The 19883-nt window shown below is 45.6% G+C and overlaps 1 protein-coding gene and 1 non-coding gene across 2 annotated transcripts in view; both read right to left on the bottom strand.

Moving 5' to 3' along the window:
- The window catches only part of LOC137847036 (non-lysosomal glucosylceramidase-like), a 393739-nt gene that overhangs the window by 328807 nt on the left and 45049 nt on the right, over positions 1 to 19883 (bottom strand). The window lies entirely within an intron of this gene.
- On the bottom strand, positions 3294 to 3397 carry LOC137847571 (U6 spliceosomal RNA). The gene has a single exon (XR_011090967.1). It is a non-coding gene; the product is annotated as a U6 spliceosomal RNA (small nuclear RNA).

Raw genomic sequence — 19883 nt, 5'->3', positions numbered from 1 at the left:
GAAGACCCCGAGTCTTCCTCACAGTGTACTTTTCACCTTTGGTCAGGAATCTGCTGAATTGGCACGTTTCTTAATTGCGAGAGCTGGTTGTTGCCAATTCTTCCGTTTGTTGTATCTTTATAATGAATTCCAATGTCCAATTTTGAGATTTATAGTCCTTACATTTGTTTCTCTGTCCGTCTGCCGCTTCCTTATCATGAGTTCCAGTGTCTTGTTTCGAGATACACAGTCCATGTCTGGGGATTGTCCTTGCCTCCCCAATGCCTCCCCAATACCTCCTTAATCACTGAGAGCAAACATATATTCACCTCTGACTGGAAAGACCCTGAAATGGGGGTGGAAGCAACAATATAGGTGGACAATTTTACCTCAGGGGGTTACAGGGCCACCTATCTATTTGGGTAAATTCTAAAAAGATTTTGGAGCAATTACAACCTCCCAAGGAGGTATTAATGTTAACAAATATGTGGATCGTTTTCTATTGTCAGGACAGGAGAAAAGAGTTGTGAAGAAAGCTACTAACAAGCTATTCAACTTTCTGGGAAAGCAGGGCTTGGGAGTATTGAAAAATAAATTACAATATGGAGAAAGAGAAGTCAGGTATTTAAGGCATCTAAGGTCTGAGGGAAAATGAAGAATAAATGCAGAGAGGATTCAGGGAATTGTTGAAAATTAAGAAAGAACTAAAAAGTTTTAAAAGAAAGATTTTTTTAAGGAATCAGGAGCCATGAAGTCTGAAGGAAAATGGATACTCCCTGATGGGAGAGAAATGCTGAATAAAGTGATAATGAGGCAAATATTAACTGTTTTACATCAGAAGAGTCATTGGGAGGTGCAAGCAATGTGTGATGTTGTGCTAAGAAAGTATGTCTGTGTAGGAATATACACTTTAGGGAAGCACATATGTAGAGGATGTACCATATGTCAAAAGGGTAAATAAAAAGGTCTTCTGTAACCCATCTAGAGGGGGACGGGAGCCAGGGGTTTGACCTTTACAAAGTATACAGGTAGACTTTACTGAGTTACTTGTTTGTCCTAATTGACCACGTGACTGGATGGGTGTAAAGCTTTACTGCAAGGGTTAAAGCAGGCCTTAGAGATTGAGTGGGATTTTCACAGCCCCTGGCACCCCTCCTCTTCTGGGAAGGTGGAACAAATGAATCAGACATTAAAGAAGCAATTAACTAAACTAGTGTTAGAAACCCAACTTCCTTGGGTAAAATGCTTACTCCTACAGGTTTAAACAGCACCAAGAAAGGATATAGGAATTTCACCATATGAGATGCTGTTCAGATTGCCCTATTTGGGCAGAAGGGATGAGATACCACAATTCAAAACAAGAGAGTTTTCTTAAGAACTGTATTCTGGGGTTGTCCTCTTCTTTGTCATCTCTCAGGACCTGTGGGTTGTCGGCTCAAACCCCACCTTTGGAATTCCCCATTCACCACCATCACCCAGGAAACCGGGTCCTGATTCGGACCTGGAAAGAGTCAACTCCGGCCTGAATGGGAAGGACAATTGCTAACCACTGAAACAGCCATAAGAACTGCGGAAAAGGTTGGACTCACTATACTCGAGTGAAGGCATCCGTCGACGCTAGTACCTGGGAAGCTGTTCCTACGAAAGACTTGTTGGAAGTTGAAATCAAAGAGAACAATCTCATAGTGGACTCTGAGCAGGATAAAAGCTTACAATTGTAAACTAACCTTTTATTTTCACAGGTAACTAACGAGTGTGATTTGTGATTGATAGAAATGACACACCTATAGCGAATTGCAGTGCTCCCAAGGGGGGGGTTGTTATAGTAGTAGTGTATATCTTATTCTTTGTATCGATAATTATTTGGAACCCTAAGGTTTAAAAATAATGACAGGGAAAAATCGATTACTAATTTTGTTTTTAGTGATTCTAGGACTCAGAGAAGGCCTCGGTCAATTGGCAACTTGCAAAAGGCATGACCAGATAATAGCAAAAACGGGATACCCCGTCAAAATATGGGTGACTGTGACAGAGGGTTATGTACCACATTCTGTCACGTTTGATGTTTGTGAAGTGTTAGCTTGTGGAGATTGAAATGCCCAACAACAATTGAGCAGAGAGAACAAATAACTGGGAGAGACCCAACAGCCAGATTGAGAATAGCTGTATGGAAACAATCCTCTATTGCCATCAGAGAAAGGGAGAAACTCAAGGAGAAAACAGGAGAGAAAACAGGAAGCCCTCTGAAATGTGTCAGTTCAAACAAGGTATGGGGATGTGAATGCCTGGATAGAATGGGTCAAATATACCGTCCAGAGTCTCAACCGTAGCTACTGCTATGCTTGTGCCTTGGGACGACCGATTGCCCAGATAGTGCCCTTCCCATGGGGGTGGATCGAAGACTCCCAAGGGATGCGATGTATGATTGCATTGTACCAAGAAAAGACTGCCTGGGGAAATGAGGCCTGTAAATCTCTCTTTGCTGTTCCTTGCATGATAGGGATATCAGGGCTCCCCCTGCATTCTCTACAGCTATAGGTAACCATACAGCTTGCCTCTCACGGCAGGGTGTGAGTGCTACCTGGCATCTGGGAGAATTTGCCTTGTGCTACCAAGGACTTGATGGGAAACTGCTCAAGACTAGAGATCCCCAGGGCAGATCTCTGGTGGTACAGTGGAGGGAAGATCTTACAGTCCACCCCACCATCCGCTTGGGGAGGCACTTGTGCACTTGTTCAATTAGCTATACCCTTCACCATGGCATTTGAAAGAGAAACATCAGAAATACCTAGAAGAAGTAAAAGACGCTTAGGAGTATCATTTGATGACAGAGTATACATAGATTCTATTGGGGTACCTAGAGGAGTACCCCTTGACATTTTTAGTTGCAGAGTCCCACACCTTGACCTCAGTTTGGTTCCATATTTCAGGCTCATAAACCGTCCGATTGTTAATAAGGAGAATGAGCTGTTAGGTTACCAGGACAGTCTGTGTTTCTAAGGACGTATGATTCCCCATAATGCGCAACTGCTTACCAGCGAGGGGAAGCTGTGTGCACCGGACCGCTTCTCTCAGCTTGAGCTTGTCTCCAACTCCAGTGTGCCTATTTGCAGCAACTTTCAGTAAGAGGTTCTCTGAGCAGTTTGCTGAGTTTGGCCGAACCTATCTTCATGAGGCGATCAATGTGCCTGTTCCCGTCCTGGTCTCCGTTCTGCTAGCCTCTTCCTCTTCACTCCTTTTTCCTGCTTCTTTATTGATGTAACTGTGGTGGTTTTACCGTACTGGGCAGCTAAACCCCACAACCGCTCTCTGTAAAAAATATGGAACGCTTCACGAATTTGCGTGTCATCCTTGCGCAGGGGCCATGCTAATCTTCTCTGTATCGTTCCAGTCCCAGTACAGTAACTTCATCGTGTTGCCTCTTTTTTTTTTCTTCTTTTTTTTTTTTCTTGAGGGCAGTTTACCCTCTTATACCCTTCTCCCCACAGCAGTTCTTTTCAAAACAACTTTTCATTGGTCAAACAACTTTGAATGTAACAACAGCAAACACCCAGAAACATCCATGCCTTAAGGGCTGGAGAACAAGAGACCAGCTGGAGAACAAGCAACCAGAGACTGCATGGAGTCTCCTGAATCACCCTTCTTTGTTCCCTCTAAACTCTTTTACATTCCTGATGGCCTCGTCGTTAAGAGTCTAATGTTATCTCAACCATGGGGCTTTCCAACCCCCATGGCCACATTCCCACATCTCCCCCTTCTTTATTAACATCAACCATTTTCTCGACACCAATTACTACTCCATATATAACATTACTAAATTCAGATTGAGCTGTATCGTCATTTATAACAATGGGGAAGTGCTTGACAGTACACCCCAATTTTTCAGAATCGGAACGTTAGTGTGTGGTACCCTGCAGGAGGGAAATTTCTGTAGCAGCACACTGACAAGGGCTAGGAAAAATGAGAAATATGAGTTCTAGGTGTTATAAATGAAGTCTCAACTCTGAATTTAGTAACATAAAAGAATATTTATAAAAGGCAAGTAAACAGCGCTGGGTGCGCGGGGAGTCTATGCTCTACCAACACGCACACGCACCCGTCGAACTTTCCAAATATATATAGGACACTGCTGTTACATATTTACAAGAAACCCAATTTTGCCTATACATATGGATATCCTATCCCCACTTCATATTATAATTCTCTTTGTGGTGGTTGTTGTGGGTGAAGGGCTCACAGTTTCCCCATCACCATTAGCAACCTTTTGTTCCAGACTGCAGGAGCGGCTTCAACTGTCTCCCTCTTCTTCTGCACATGCTCTGCCCACCACAAGGTTCCCAAAAGTAACAAAGCATGATTGCTTTTCCAGTGTTTCGTTAACCCTTGAAGCCACACAAATAATATTATTATCATATAACATTAAACAATAAATGTTAATAGTTCTAACCAGCAACCCCCCCAGCAACTTCCGTGCCTTAACAGAGGGGAAAACAAGCAACCCCAGATGGCAGGGCGTCACCTCAATCACCCTTCTTTATTTCCTCTAAACTCTTTCCATTCCTGATGATCTCATCGTTTAGAGTCTGATGTTATCACCAACCTCGAGGCTTTCCGACCCCCATTGCCACATTCCCAAATCTCCCCCTTCTTTATTAATAACCATTTTCTCAACACGAATTACCACTCCATATATAACAATCCCTCCTCTTGTTTTGAATGTCATTAATTTGTGTCTTGGCTTCGAATTTGGCCAAGGCCAATTGAACCGTAAAAGAATGCTTTCACAATATTCTCTGTAAGTTTTATAAACAAGTTTTTAGCAATGGTTGGAATCCCATGTTTAGCTCGTGTTTCAATTTCATGATTCCACAGGGTGTATAATAACTGTACTTTTCCCAATTAACCCTCCTTCATTATTAGCTCTTACCTCTATCCACCATTGATAGGGGGCCTCTTTCGGCTCATAACTGGTTATCTTATTGCTTTCATTACATCGAGCATACTCTGGTTTCCATAGCATAGGTTTAACAGGCATAGTAGTGTTTGTTCCTGCATTCTTCCCCTCCGGGTGTTAACAATACATTCACTACAATTCTGAGACCAATAGCATGTAATTAGGAGAGGTCCAGTAAAGGCCATGTTACCCGGTGGTTATTACCCTAAGGGGTTTCAGCCCTTGGTAAACCTTCTTGAGCTGCAGTACTGGTCCCTTCTCCGGTCTTGCCCTCTCCCTGATGCTTCTTAGGAAATGGTCCAGACTTACACACCCGATGGTTCTTCTATTTGCGTTCAACTTTTCCATGAGTTAGTGGGGGCTCGATTCAAAGCAGATAACCAATCATCTAGGTAAATTTTCCCACCTATTATTTTAAAATTTTCAGGTAATTCAAGATGTTGCAGGTATCTCTACTGGAGGTGACACTCCCCCTATGGGACTTTGGGGTCCCCAAATCCTTCTATTATGGCCTTTATATGAGTTTCCAATGATTGCTAATATTCTATTCAATACAAGATTTAATATACATACAATTAGCATCCAAAGGGTAGGTATGCCCTGATATACTTAAAGTTCTTTTAAGCTTAACTTTCAGATCTCCAGGAGTAGACTCAACCTTCCAGGTTCCTGTTACAGGTCCCTTTACTCGCGATGCACGCGTCCACCCCTTTTCCACCATTCTTATAGCCGTCTCTTTGGTAGTTCAGTAAAGTCCACCTGTATTCTCTCAAATGGTCGATATGCAATTCTTCTTCCTCCAGCAGGTGCTTGCCTAATCACCTTCTTATTTACTTTTTGACACGTTAAGCATCCTTGGACGGTTTGTTTGGCTATCTCATATATTCCTACACACCCATAAAATTTTAGAAATTGATCACTCAATGATTTTGTTCCCCAATGTGTTTGTAGGTGTAGCTTTAAAGTAGACGCCTAGTTTGTTCCTTTGGCAGTATTTCTCTTCCATCAGGCAGAATCCATTTTCCTTCTTTCAGTTCTGCTCCTATGGTCTTTATAATTTTTATTTCTGCTTCTGTATACTTTTTCTCTTGTGTCCCTTTTCTGTTATCCGTTTCTTGTGGGGTTAGGACTACATCATGCTTCCTAAGAGCTGCTTCCCTAGCTTCTCTATCCGCTAGGTTATTCCCTCTTATGTGGAAGCCAGTTCCCTTTTGATGTCCTCTGATATGTACCACAGCAATCTCCCTAGGTCCTCTCAATGCCTGCAATCTTTGAGTAACTAAAGTTTGGTGAATCAGCCCTTTTCCCTGTGTGCCTATGAGTCCCCTTTCTTCCCAAATTTTCCCAAATGTGTGGACTATTCCATAAGCATATTTAGAGTCTGTACAAATAGTGCCACTTTTTCCTTTCAATACTTCTAGGGCTCGTAATAATGCATAAAGTTCACATGCTTGAGCGGACCAGGCAGCTCTGAGTGGTCCTGATTCTATTAGGACCATATCCCCATTTACGATGGCATACCCTGATCTTCTTTTTCCATCTACTACTTTGGATGATCCATCAATAAATAATTTTCCCCCCGTTTCTAATTCTGTCTCCTCGAGATCGGGTCGGATTTTAGTTTGCAATTCAATCACTTCCATGCAGTTATGTTGTAGTTCTGTTAGGGGTTCCCCATACAGAAATTGTGCAGGGCTCTGTGCAGCAGTTACTTTTAGTTCTAAATCAGGGGAGTCGATCAGGATGGCCTCATACTTCAGCATCCTACTATCAGTTAACCATTTTTCAGCCTTTTGCTGGAGTACTCCCCTAACATTATGTGGAGTATATATCTTCAGAGGTGCCCTAAAAGTGACTTTTCTAGCTTCCTCAATCAGTAAGGCAGTAGCCACAATTGCCTGTAAGCATACTGGCCACCCCCTACTCACAGGGTCTAATAGTTTGGAACAATATCCCACAGGTTTCTTGATTCCTGCCCATTCTTGAGTTAGTACTCCATATGCGGTTTGGTTAGAAACATTTACAAATAAATAAAAGGGTCTTTCTAAATCTGGGAGGCTCAGCACTGGAGCTTCTATTAACGTTTTCTTGATCAACCTCAACTTTTCCTCATCTTCCTCGTTCCACTTAATTTTTTCTCCAGTCAATTTTTCATATAAAAACTTTGCCTTTTCACTAAACCCTTCAATCCAGGGTCTACAACATCCCAAGAGGCCGAGCAGTTGCCTCACTTCCTTCTTCGTTTTGGGTGATGACAGGGCTAAAATCCCAGATACCCTGTCAGGATCCAATTTTTTCTTTCCTTGGCTAAGCCCATGTCCTAAGTACCTGTCCTGGTTTCAGTTAGAACAGAATTAATTTTCTTCCTGGTAGCTGGTGGAATGCTGTGTTTTGGCTTAGGATGAGAAGAGTGCTGATAACACCCCGATGTTTTAATTGTTGCAGAGCAGTGCTTATACCAAGCCAAGGACATCTCAGCCTTTTGCTCTGTCCTGCCAACGGGCAGGCTGGGGGTGCAGTAAGAGCTGGGAGGGGACAGACCCAGGACAGGTGACCCAAACTAGCCAAAGGGGTATTCCATACCATCTGACATCATGCTAAACAATATATAGGGGTGGCTAGCCGGGGGGAGGGGGCCGGACTGCTCGGGGTGAGGCTGGGCATCGGTCAGCGGGTGGTGAGCAATTGCATTGTGCATCACTTGTTTGTACATACTATTATTAGTAGTACTATTATCACCATTTTATTATTATTATTATTATTATTATTATTATTATTATTATTATTATTATTATTATTATTATTATATTGTTATTATTATTTTCCTGTCTTATTAAACTGTCTTTATCTCAACTCACGGGTTTCACTTTCCATTTCTCTCCCCCGTCCCAGAGAGGGAGGGGGAGGGTGAGCTAACGGCTGCGTGGTGTTTAGCTGCCAGCCGGGTTAAACCACGACAGTCTTTTTGGCGCCCAACGTGGGGCTCGAAAGGTTGAGATAACGGCAGATCTGACCAGAGTGTGTTAAATTAAAATTGGTGTAAGGATTAGACCTGCTTAATAGTCGCTTGTCATAATGCTGATTGCTTTAATCTCAACTCTGCTGCGCCTGTTTTCCAAATTGAGTATTATAGTACATTATTTTCCGTATTTGCCCTCTGTCTAGTTGACCCTGCAGAGGGTATTCCAACCCCTGTGGCAGACCCTGTAACGGGGTCAGAGAAACGAGCTGTAGCAGTGCAAGTTGACCCTGCAGAGGGTATTCCAACCCCTGTGGCAGACCCTGTAACGGGGTCAGAGAAACGAACTGTAGCAGTGCAAGTTGACCCTGCAGGGGGTATTCCAACCCCTGTGGCAGACCCTGTAACGGGGTCAGAGAAACGAGCTGTAGCAGTGCAAGTTGACCCTGCAGAGGGTATTCCAACCCCTGTGGCAGACCCTGTAACGGGGTCAGAGAAACGAGCTGTAGCAGTGCAAGCTGCTCCTGTAGAGAAGGTGAAAAAATGGTATAGAGATTCAGGTCGTTTAGAACGCAGAGATTCTTCTGCCAAATCTAGGTATATAGACGACGGAGACGACGACGACGCTGGGCCATCAAGGATTCAGGAGGAGGAAGATGAGGATGCTGAAAAATCAACAGTAACTACCCGAAGCCTAAACGAGCGCGAGCTACGAGATGTGCGAAAAGATTTTGGTCGCTGCATAGGTGAGCAGCTTGTCACCTGGCTGCTCCGGTGCTGGGACTCTGGAGCCAATTGTGTGGAATTAGACGGCAGGGAAGCCAAGAGGCTGGGATCCCTTGCTCGAGACGCCAGCATTGACAAAGCAATTGCAGATGGAGCACAATCCACCAGCCTCTGGAGGTGTCTCCTCTCAGCTGTGAGGGAAAGGTATCCCTTCAAGGAAGAACTTTTATGTCTACCAGGCAAGTGGACCACTATGGAGAAGGGAATCCAGTACCTGAGAGAATTAGCCGTACGGGAAGTGATTTATGAGGATCCAGACCTCAGACAAACATCCAAAGACCCAGATGAAGTCAGGTGTACATGACCCATGTGGCGGAAGTTTGTACGGAGTGCACCATCATCATATGCCAGCTCATTGGCAATAATGGCCTGGAAAGAGGATGAGGAACCCACAGTGGATGAAGTGGCTAAACAACTCTGGCAGTACGAAGAAAGTCTTTCCTCTTCCTTACAGGCCTGCGTCTCAGCTGTGGAGAAACTTTCTGAAGAGTTCCACCAACTTAAAGAGAATCTATCTTTCCCCCCACCTGAACCAACCAGTGTCCAACGACCAAAAGAGAACAGAAGAGAACCAAAAGAGAGTACCTTACTTCCTTTTCCACAAATTGTAATTTAGATTTTGAGACCTTCAACCCTTTTTTCCCTAAGAAATTAAGTAATTCAACAGTGGTTCTCCGTGTCTCTTTTTCAGTCTCCCCAGCTATTAATAGGTCATCCACATATTGCAACAATTTCACTTCCCCCTTTACCTCAAAAAGTTGTAATAATTTTTCTAAGGTTTGGCCAAATAAATGTGGGGATTCAGTAAATCCCTGAGGAAGTACAGTGCATCTAAGCTGTTGTCGCCTTCCTGTTTCGGGGTCTTCCCATTCAAAGGCGAAGTAATTCCGCGACCCTTCACTTAATGGGCAGGCCCAGAAAGCATCCTTCAAATCTATTACACTATACCATTTATGCTGAGGTGTTAGGTGGTTTAATAAAGTATATGGGTTAGCCACTACTGGAAATTTGGTTATGGTTCGCTGATTCACAGCCCTAAGATCCTGAACCAACCTATATGATCCATCAGCCTTTTTTACTGGCAAAATGGGGGTATTATGTGGGGACATACATGGTTCCAGCATCCCCTTTTGGAGCAGCCTGTCTATAACTGGTTTGAGTCCTCTTCTCCCCTCCAATGGGATAGGATATTGCCTAATCCTTATTGACTGTTGTGGATCCACTATTTCTACTACCAAGGGTTCCATATCTACTTTTCCTGAATCTCCCTCTTGATACCATACCTGTGGGTCTATTTCTCCCTCATCTTCTTGGGTGTCGTGGTTTAACCCGGCCAGCAGTTAAACACCACGCAGCCGTTCGCTCACCCTCCCCCCTCCCTCTCTGGGACGGGGGAGAGAAATGGAAAGTGAAGCCCGTGAGTTGAGATAAAGACAGTTTAATAAGACAGGAAAATAATAATAACAAAATAATAATAATAATAACAATAATAATACAATGGTGATAATAGGGAAATAATAATAATATGTACAAACAAGTGATGCACAATGCAATTGCTCACCACTCGCTGACCGATGCCCAGCCTAACCCCGAGCAGTCCGGCCCCCTCCCCCCGGCTAGCCACCCCTATATATTGTTTAGCATGACGTCAGATGGTATGGAATACCCCTTTGGCTAGTTTGGGTCACCTGTCCTGGGTCTGTCCCCTCCCAGCTCTTACTGCACCCCCAGCCTGCCCGTTGGCAGGACAGAGCAAAAGGCTGAGATGTCCTTGGCTTAGTATAAGCACTGCTCTGCAACAATTAAAGCATCGGGGTGTTATCAGCACTCTTCTCATCCTAAGCCAAAACACAGCATTCCACCAGCTACTAGGAAGAAAATTAATTTTGTTCTAAGTGAAACCAGGACATCTATCCACCCCTTCTTCCATACCATTTATGTCATGCTCAGGTTACACTCTTTTCCATACGTTCTAATTAGTCACCTATAGTAATCATGGTAGTGATAACATACAGTATAATATATTAATTAACATGGTACAATTCAATTCATGGGCTATTCTCACCCAGTATTAAATCTCCTTGAGGTACACACCGGACCTCTCCGTTCTTTTGCATCACCCACCAAGTGTATCCAGGTCCCTGAGCGAAAACAATTCCACGAATAGGTTTGCCTTTTCCTGAGGCAGGAGTAGCCCAGACTGTTTTACCCAGCATATTTTTTACATGCACTACAGGAACTTTATCCCCATCTACAGTACGTAACAGGTTTGATTGGGCAGGTCCAGCTCGGTTGGTAGATCCCCTAGTATTGACTAACCAGGTGGCCTTTGCCAAATGTGTATCCCAGTTTTTGAACGTCCCAGCGCCCATTGCTTTCAAGGTAGTCTTTAACAGGCCATTGTATCGTTCAACTTTCCCGGAGGCTGGTGCATGATAGGGGATGTGATACACCCATTCAATACCATGTTCTTTGGCCCAAGTGTCTATAAGGTTGTTTCGGAAGTGAGTCCCATTGTCTGACTCTATTCTTTCTGGGGTGCCATGTCGCCATAGGACTTGCTTTTCAAGGCCCAGGATGGTGTTCCGGGCGGTGGCATGAGGCACAGGATATGTTTCCAGCCATCCGGTGGTTGCTTCCACCATTGTAAGTACGTGGCGCTTGCCATTGCGAGTTTGAGGGAGTGTGATGGAATCAATCTGCCAGGCCTCTCCATATTTATATTTCAGCCATCGTCCTCCATACTAAAGAGGCTTTGACCGTTTGGCTTGCTTGATTGCAGCACATGTTTCACAGTCATGAATAACCTGTGCTATAGCGTCCATGGTCAGGTCCACCCCTCGATCACGAGCTGTATGTTGCATCTCTACCTTGATGGCCTGAGGTGTCATGGGCCCATCGGGCTATAAATAATTCACCTTTATGCTGCCAATCCAGGTCCACCTGAGCTACTTCAATGTTAGCAGCCTGATCTACCTGCTGGTTGTTTTGATGTTCTTCAGTAGCCCGATTCTTGGGCACATGAGCATCTACGTGGCGTACTTTCACAGCCAGGTTCTCTACCCGAGCAGCAATATCTTGCCACAATGCAGCAGCCCAGATGGGTTTGCCCCTACGCTGCCAGTTGTTTTGCTTCCTTTGCTGTAACCATCCCCACAGGGCATTTGCTACCATCCATGAATCGGTGTAGAGATAGAGAACTGGCCATTTTTCTCGTTCAGCAATGTCTAAAGCCAGCTGAATGGCTTTCACTTCTGCAAACTGACTCGATTCACCTTCTCCCTCAGCAGCTTCTGCAACTCGTTGTGTAGGACTCCATACAGCAGCCTTCCATCTCCGATGCTTCCCCACAATACGACAGGACCCATCAGTGAACAGGGCATATTTCTTTTCATTCTCTGGCAACTGGTTGTACAGCGGGGCTTCTTCAACATGACCCACCTCCTCCTCTGATGATATCCCAAAGTATTTACCTTCTGGCCAGTCCATGATCACTTCCAATATTCCTGGGCGACTGGGGTTTCCTATTCGAGCCCGCTGAGTAATCAGTGCAACCCACTTGCTCCATGTAGCATCAGTTGCATGATGCGTAGAGGGGACCCTTCCCTTGAACATCCAGCCTAGTACCGGCAATCGGGGTGCTAGGAGGAGCTGCGCTTCAGTACCGACCACCTCCGAAGCAGATCGAACTCCTTCATATGCTGCCAATATCTCCTTTTCAGTTGGAGTATAGCGGGCCTCAGATCCTCTGTATCCCCGACTCCAAAACCCCAGAGGCCGACCTCGAGTTTCCCCAGGTTCTTTCTGCCAGAGGCTCCAGGTGGGGCCATTCTCCCCGGCTGCAGTGTAGAGCACATTCTTTACATCTGGTCCTGTTCGAACTGGCCCTAGGGCTACTGCATGGACTATTTCCTGCTTGATTTGTTCAAAGGCTTGTCGTTTTTCAGGGCCCCATTCAAACTCATTCTTCTTACGGGTTACTTGGTAGAGCGGGTTTACAATCAGACTGTAATTTGGGATGTGCATTCTCCAAAACCCCACAACACCTAGGAAAGTCTGTGTTTCTTTTTTGTTAGTTGGTGGAGACATAGCTGTTATTTTGTTGATCACATCCATTGGGATTTGACGACGTCCATCTTGCCATTTTATTCCTAAAAACTGGATCTCTCGTGCAGGTCCTTTGACTTTATTTTGTTTTATGGCAAAACCGGCTTTCAGAAGGATTTGGACTATTTTCTTCCCTTTCTCGAAAACTTCCTCTGCTGTGTCACCCCACACAATAATGTCATCGATGTACTGCAGGTGTTCAGGAGCTCCCCCTTGTTCCAGCGCAGACTGGATAAGTCCATGGCAAATCGTAGGGCTGTGTTTCTACCCCTGGGGCAGCCGATTCCAAGTGTACTGGACTCCCCTCCAAGTGAAAGCAAATTGTGGCCTGCACTCTGCTGCTAGAGGGATGGAGAAAAATGCATTAGCGATATCAATTGTGGCGTACCACTTGTCTGCCTTCGATTCAAGTTCATACTGAAGTTCCAGCATGTCCGGCACTGCAGCACTCAGTGGTGGCGTGACTTCGTTCAGGCCGCGATAGTCCACTGTTAGTCTCCACTCGCCATTAGACTTTCGCACTGGCCATATGGGACTATTGAAAGGTGAATGAGTCTTGCTGATCACTTCTTAACTCTCCAATTGACGAATTAGCTTATGGATGGGAATCAGGGAGTCTCGGTTAGTGTGATATTGCCGACGGTGCACAGTTGTGGTAGCGATTGGCACTTGCTGTTCTTCGACCCTCAGCAACCCCACAACAGAAGGGTCCTCTGAGAGACCAGGCAAGGTAGATAATGGTTTAATGCCCTCTGTCTCTAAGGCAGCTATACCAAAGGCCCACCGGAACCCTTTTGGGTCCTTGCAATATCCTCTTCTAAGATAGTCTATGCCAAGGATACATGGAGCATCCGGGCCAGTCACAATGCGGTGCTTTTCCCACTCATTCCCAGTCAGACTTACTTCAGCCTCCAATACAGTCAACTGCTGAGATCCCCCTGTCACTCCACAAATATAGATGGGCTCTGGGCCTTTATAGCTCGATGGCATACTATAGTACATTGTGCACCGGTGTCTACTAAAGCCTTATACTTCTGTGCGCGTGACGTGCCAGGCCATCGAATCCACACAGTCCAATAAACTCGATTGTCCCTTTCCTCCCCCTGGCTGGAGGCAGGGCCCCCCTAATCCTGGTCAGAATCTTCTTCGTTTCTGTGTTTCAAGGACTGTCTGCTGGAAGTTGGAGCAGCAAACTTTTCGGAGAATCCCTTTTTCCTGATTGTTTTCTTTTGCAACTCACGTACCCGTGCCTCTAGGGTCGTGGTAGATTTTCCATCCCATTTTCTCATGTCCTCTCCATGGTCTCGTAAGTAAAACCACAGGGTGGCACGGGGTGAGTACCCACCATATCGTCTTCCTTGTGTGGATGAACGCCTACCCCTGATAGCTGAGACACTGCTCTGTACAGGTACGGAGGAGAATAATCTCTCTTCAAGTTGGTGAAACTTTTCAGAAAGTGTTTTCTCCCAGGTGTTCTCTTTCGGCCGTTGGACACTGGTTGGTTCAGGTGGGGAGGAAGATAGATTCTCTTCAAGTTGGTGAACCTTTTCAGAAAGTTTCTCCACAGCTGAGACGCAGGCCTGTAAGGAAGAGGAGAGACTTTCTTCGTACTGCCAGAGTTGTTTAGCCACTTCATCCACTGTGGGTTCCTCATCCTCTTTCCAGGCCATTATTGCCAGTGAGCTGGCATATGATGATGGTGCACTCCGTACAAACTTCCGCCACATGGGTCGTGTACACCTGACTTCATCTGGGTCTTTGGATGTTTGTCTGAGGTCTGGATCCTCATAAATCACTTCCCGTACAGCTAATTCCCTCAGGTACTGGATTCCCTTCTCCATAGTGGTCCACTTGCCTGGTAGACATAAAAGTTCTTCCTTGAAGGGATACCTTTCCCTCACAGCTGAGAGGAGACGCCTCCAGAGGCTGGTGGATTGTGCTCCATCTGCAATTGCTTTGTCAATGCCGGCGTCTCGAGCAAGGGATCCCAGCCACTTGGCTTCCCTGCCATCTAATTCCACACAATTGGCTCCAGAGTCCCAGCACCGGAGCAGCCAGGTGACAAGCTGCTCACCTATACAGCGACCAAAATCTTTTCGCACATCTCGTAGCTCACGTTCGTTTAGGCTTCGGGTAGTTACTGTTGATTTTTCGGCATCCTCATCTTCCTCCTCCTGAATCCTTGATGGCCCAGCGTCGTCGTCATCTTCGCCATCTCTATACCTAGATTTGGCAGAAGCCTTACCTGGATTGGCAGAAGACTCTCTGCGTTCTAAACAACCTGAATCTCTATACCATTTTTTCACCTTCTCTACAGGGGCAGCTTGCACTGCTACTGCTCGTTTCTCTGACTTTGTTGCAGGGTCTGCCACAGGGGTTGGAATACCCTCTGCAGGGGCAGCTTGCACTGCTACAGCTCGTTTCTCTGACTTTGTTACAGGGTCTGCCACAGGGGTTGGAATACCCTCTGCAGGGTCAACTTGTACTGCCACAGCTCGTTTCTCTGACCCCATTACAGGGGTTGGAATACCCCCTGCAGGGTCAACTTGCACTGCTACAGCTCGTTTCTCTGACCCCGTTACAGGGGTTGGAATACCCTCTGCAGGGTCAACTTGCACTGCTACAGCTCGTTTCTCTGACACAGCCACAGGAGCTGGAGCGGCTGCAGGAGCTGGAGCAGTTGCAGGAACCGGAGCTGTAGCGGCTACAGGAGCTGGGACTGGAGCGGCTGCAGGAACTGGAGCTGGAGCGGCTGCAGGAGCTGGAGCTGGAGCGGCTGCAGGAGCTGGAGCTGGAGCAGTTGCAGGAACTGGGACTGGAGTAGCGGCAAGAGCTGGAACTGGAGCGACTGCAGGAGTTGGGACTGGAGCGGCTGCAGGAGCTGGGACTGGAGCGGCTGCAGGAGCTGGAACTGGAGCGGCTGCAGGAGCTGGGACTGGAGCTGCTGCAGGAGCTGGGACTGGAGCGGCTGCAGGAGCTGGGACTGGAGCGGCTGCAGGAGCTGGAGCTGGAGCGGCTTCAGGAGCTGGAGCTGGAGCGGCTGCAGGAGCTGGAGCTGGAGCAGTTTCAGAAACTGGGACTGGAGTAGCAGCAGGAGCTGGAACTGGAGCGACTGCAGGAGCTGGGACTGGAGCGGCTGCAGAGTCCACCGTAGGGGTCACAGTGGCCGTTAGATCTGTCACAGGGCTTGGAGTGGCCGCAGGGTCTGTCACTAAGTTGATAGCAGTATCAATGGCAGCTCGATAGGCATGAGCCAGGCCCCAGCATGTTACAACAATTTGTGTTACTTTGGAACTGCCAGAATCATGACACCTTTTTTTCAAGCATTCTGCCAGTTTTTGAGGATTTTGCCATTGTTCAGGGGTGAATTTCCAAAACACTGGGGGTGCCAACTGTTCTAGATGCCTGCCCATATCCTCCCATACTCCCTGCCTCCCACAACTATACTGCCTCCGGACAGATCTCCGGATGAGCTTCCTAAGTAGTTGTTTAACTTTAAGCAGGATCTGAAGTGCATTCATGAGGCAGAACAACAAGACTATGGTGGTCTGAGTATCCCAAGAATATTCAATATCTTGGAGAGCTATTGTGACAAGCTCAGGGGATAAGAGGGTGGTGAAGGAGGAAGGCAGAGTGATCCAGGAGGATACAGGGGTGGTGAAGGAGAAAGGGAGAGTAATCAAGTAAGAAAAAATATCTTCCCCTTTCCCCTCCACGGATTGACTCTCTAATGGAGAAAAACAATAGGTATAATTGCTAATAGTTCCCAAGATACTGTTTCCAAAGTACAGAGTCCACGATGTTACTGAGTATAAATACCAAGTTAGAGTCATGACCAGATATCTTATCGTCTCATAAGCCATTGCTATAACACTCAGTACCATAATGATCTGAAACCAGGGCCCGGAGAGGATAAACAACACTACAGAGAGCAAATACGGAAAATAATGTACTATAATACTCAATTTGGAAAACAGGCGCAGCAGAGTTGAGATTAAAACAATCAGCATTATGACAAGTGACTATTAAGCAGGTCTAATCCTTACACCAATTTTAGTTTAACACACTCTGGTCAGATCTGCCGTTATCTCAACCTTTCGGGCCCCACGTTGGGCGCCAAAAAGACTGTCGTGGTTTAACCCGGCCGGCAGCTAAACAGCACACAGCCGTTCGCTCACCCTCCCCCCTCCCTCTCTGGGACGGGGGAGAGAAATGGAAAGTGAAGCCCATGAGTTGAGATAAAGACAGTTTAATAAGACAGGAAAATAGTAATAATAAAAATAATAATAACAATAATAATAATAATGATACAATGGTGATAATAGGAAAGTAATAATAGTATGTACAAACAAGTGATGCACAATGCAATTGCTCACCACCCGCTGACCGATGATGCCCAGCCTAACCCCGAGCAGTCCGGCCCCCTCCCCCCGGCTAGCCACCCCTATATATTGTTTAGCATGACGTCAGATGGTATGGAATACCCCTTTGGCTAGTTTGGGTCACCTGTCCTGGGTCTGTCCCCTCCCAGCTCTTACTGCACCCCCAGCCTGCCCGTTGGCAGGACAGAGCAAAAGGCTGAGATGTCCTTGGCTTAGTATAAGCACTGCTCTGCAACAATTAAAGCATCAGGGTGTTATCAGCACTCTTCTCATCCTAAGCCAAAACACAGCATTCCACCAGCTACTAGGAAGAAAATTAATTCTAACTGAAACCAGGACACTGCACTGTCAATACCATTAGTTTCGCTCTCTGCTTTTCCTTCTCATCTCCCCTCCAGACACACACCTTCATGGACTCTTGCAGGAGGGCCCCCCAGTGATGGTTCACTACTTCCCCCCACCTTCTGGAGCATTTTCTACATATCTTGTCAGGCTTTAATCACAAAATGATCATTTTCAAGAGCCCTTGGGATACCGCGTCCTCAGGATTCATCTTTGAGTACTCTCTTATTCTGATCCCAAGTCTCTCATATGATTTCTGTGTTGCACACTATTATTATTCCAGCCAGGATTGGCAAGTGGGTATTTTTGCCCTGCCGCTATTACCCCTTGTCCTGGAGGATGAGCTCTTTCCCATTCTTGTATAGCAGCTCTCCTCCTGATCATTCCCATTTCTTTCCCTGTAAACAACATACTTATAGACATAATTCCCTCCCCCAAGAGTATAAGTCATGTTGTAGGAACTGGTCTAATTGTTCAACTAGGCTGTTGGGGTCCTCAATTAATGACTTCATCTCCTTCATAAAACCCTTAACACCTCTCTGCTGGTAAGGGGGTGGGGGGAGTTCACCTAAGAGGATACACAGTTATTATTAGTACCGTTAGTATCAGGGAAGGCAAAATTCTCAATATCTCTTCTACCTTGTTCTAATTCTTGCCAGAGCCTAGACTCTTCTCTAGAGACAGTGTTAATTACAGTCCCTGTCTCCCTTTCTGGAGCGACTGGTGCTGCCACCGGTCCAATATTAGGATTATAGGGAGCACAACTTGGCTCCTTCTCCGAAAAAGGAATCTTATCATTTACACATAAATTTAAAGCCTGAATTTTCATCAGACCCGTATTTTGGCCAAAATACTGCTGTTTCCTTAATTGGTTCTTTTGTCCAGACTGATACACAATACTTACCCTTTCTTTTTTTTTTTTTTTTTTTTTTTATCATCTCCTCTAATTTTGGGATTATGTTTCCAATTTCTTATCATTCTTCAGGAAGAACTATTAGTAGGCACTCCCCCAGGGATATCTCCCTGTCCCCTGTGTTATATATGGAGTGGTAATTCATATCAGATAAATGGTTGATATTAATAAAGAAGGGGGATATTTGGGAATGTGGCAATGGGGGTCGGAAAGCCTCGAGGTTGGTGATAACATCAGACTCTTAAGGATGAGATCAGGAATGGAAAGAGTTTAGAGGAAATAAAGAAGGGTGATTGAGGTGATGCCCTGCCATCTGGGGTTGCTTGTTTTCCCCTCTGTTAAGGCACGGAAGTTGATGGGGGGGTTGCTGGTTAGAACTGTTAACATTTATTGTTTAATGTTATATGATAATAATATTATTAGTGTGGCTTCAAGGGTTAACGAAATGCGGGAAAAGCAATCACGCTTTGTTGCTTTTGGGAACCTTGTGGTGGGCAGAGCATGTGCAAAAGAAGAGGGAGACAGTTGAAGCCGCTCCTGCAGTCTGGAACAAAAGGTTGCTAATGGTGATGGGGAAACCGTGAGCCTTTCACCCACAACGACTACCACAAAGAGAATTATAATATGAAGTGCGGATTGGATATCCATATGTATAGGCATACTCGGGTTTCCTGTAAATATGTAACACCAGTGTCCTATATATATTTGGAAAGTTCGACGGGTGCGTGTGTGTGTGTTGGTAGAGCATAGACTCCCTGCGCACTCAGCGCTGTTTACTTGCCTTTTATAAATATTCTTTTATGTTACTAAATTCAGAGTGAGTTGAGACTTCATTTATAACAAATTGGTGACCCCGATGTGATATTCTTGGACTTTGGATCTGCGACTGGTAAAGGTGTTGGAATAGAAATGTTTTTGCAGAGTTACATTGTTTAGAAGGAGGGAATGTGGTACTGAGATATGCTTACAGTGATAAGAAAGTTTAGCAGGCGAACTTGTAAAATGCAGACAAACAGACTCCTTAGGACAATTAGGTGAAAATCACGGTGTCAAGTCAAGTCAGATAAGTGAAGAAACATTACCACTTCAAGCAGTAAAAATGTCAAAAGAAATTTGAAATTTAACAGGCCGGCAACTGAAGGCCATGCATTGTTTGTGAAGCATCAGATAGATTGTGAACCTGGATTACCCTCACAGTGGCCATTGGATCTGTCACAGGGCTTGGAGTGGCCGCAGGGTCTGTCACTAAGTTGATAGCAGTATCAATGGCAGCTCGATAGGCATGAGCCAGGCCCCAGCACGTTACAACAATTTGTGTTACTTTGGAACTGCCAGAATCATGACACCTTTTTTTCAAGCATTCTGCCAGTTTTTGAGGATTTTGCCATTGTTCAGGGGTGAATTTCCAAAACACTGGGGGTGCCAACTGCTCTAGATGCCTGCCCATATCCACCCATACTC

The sequence above is a fragment of the Anas acuta genome, chromosome W (assembly GCF_963932015.1).
Source record: "Anas acuta chromosome W, bAnaAcu1.1, whole genome shotgun sequence".
NCBI lineage: Eukaryota > Metazoa > Chordata > Aves > Anseriformes > Anatidae > Anas > Anas acuta.
The sequence above is the reverse complement of the archived record's forward strand: the minus strand, read 5'-3'. Positions and strand labels throughout refer to the sequence as shown.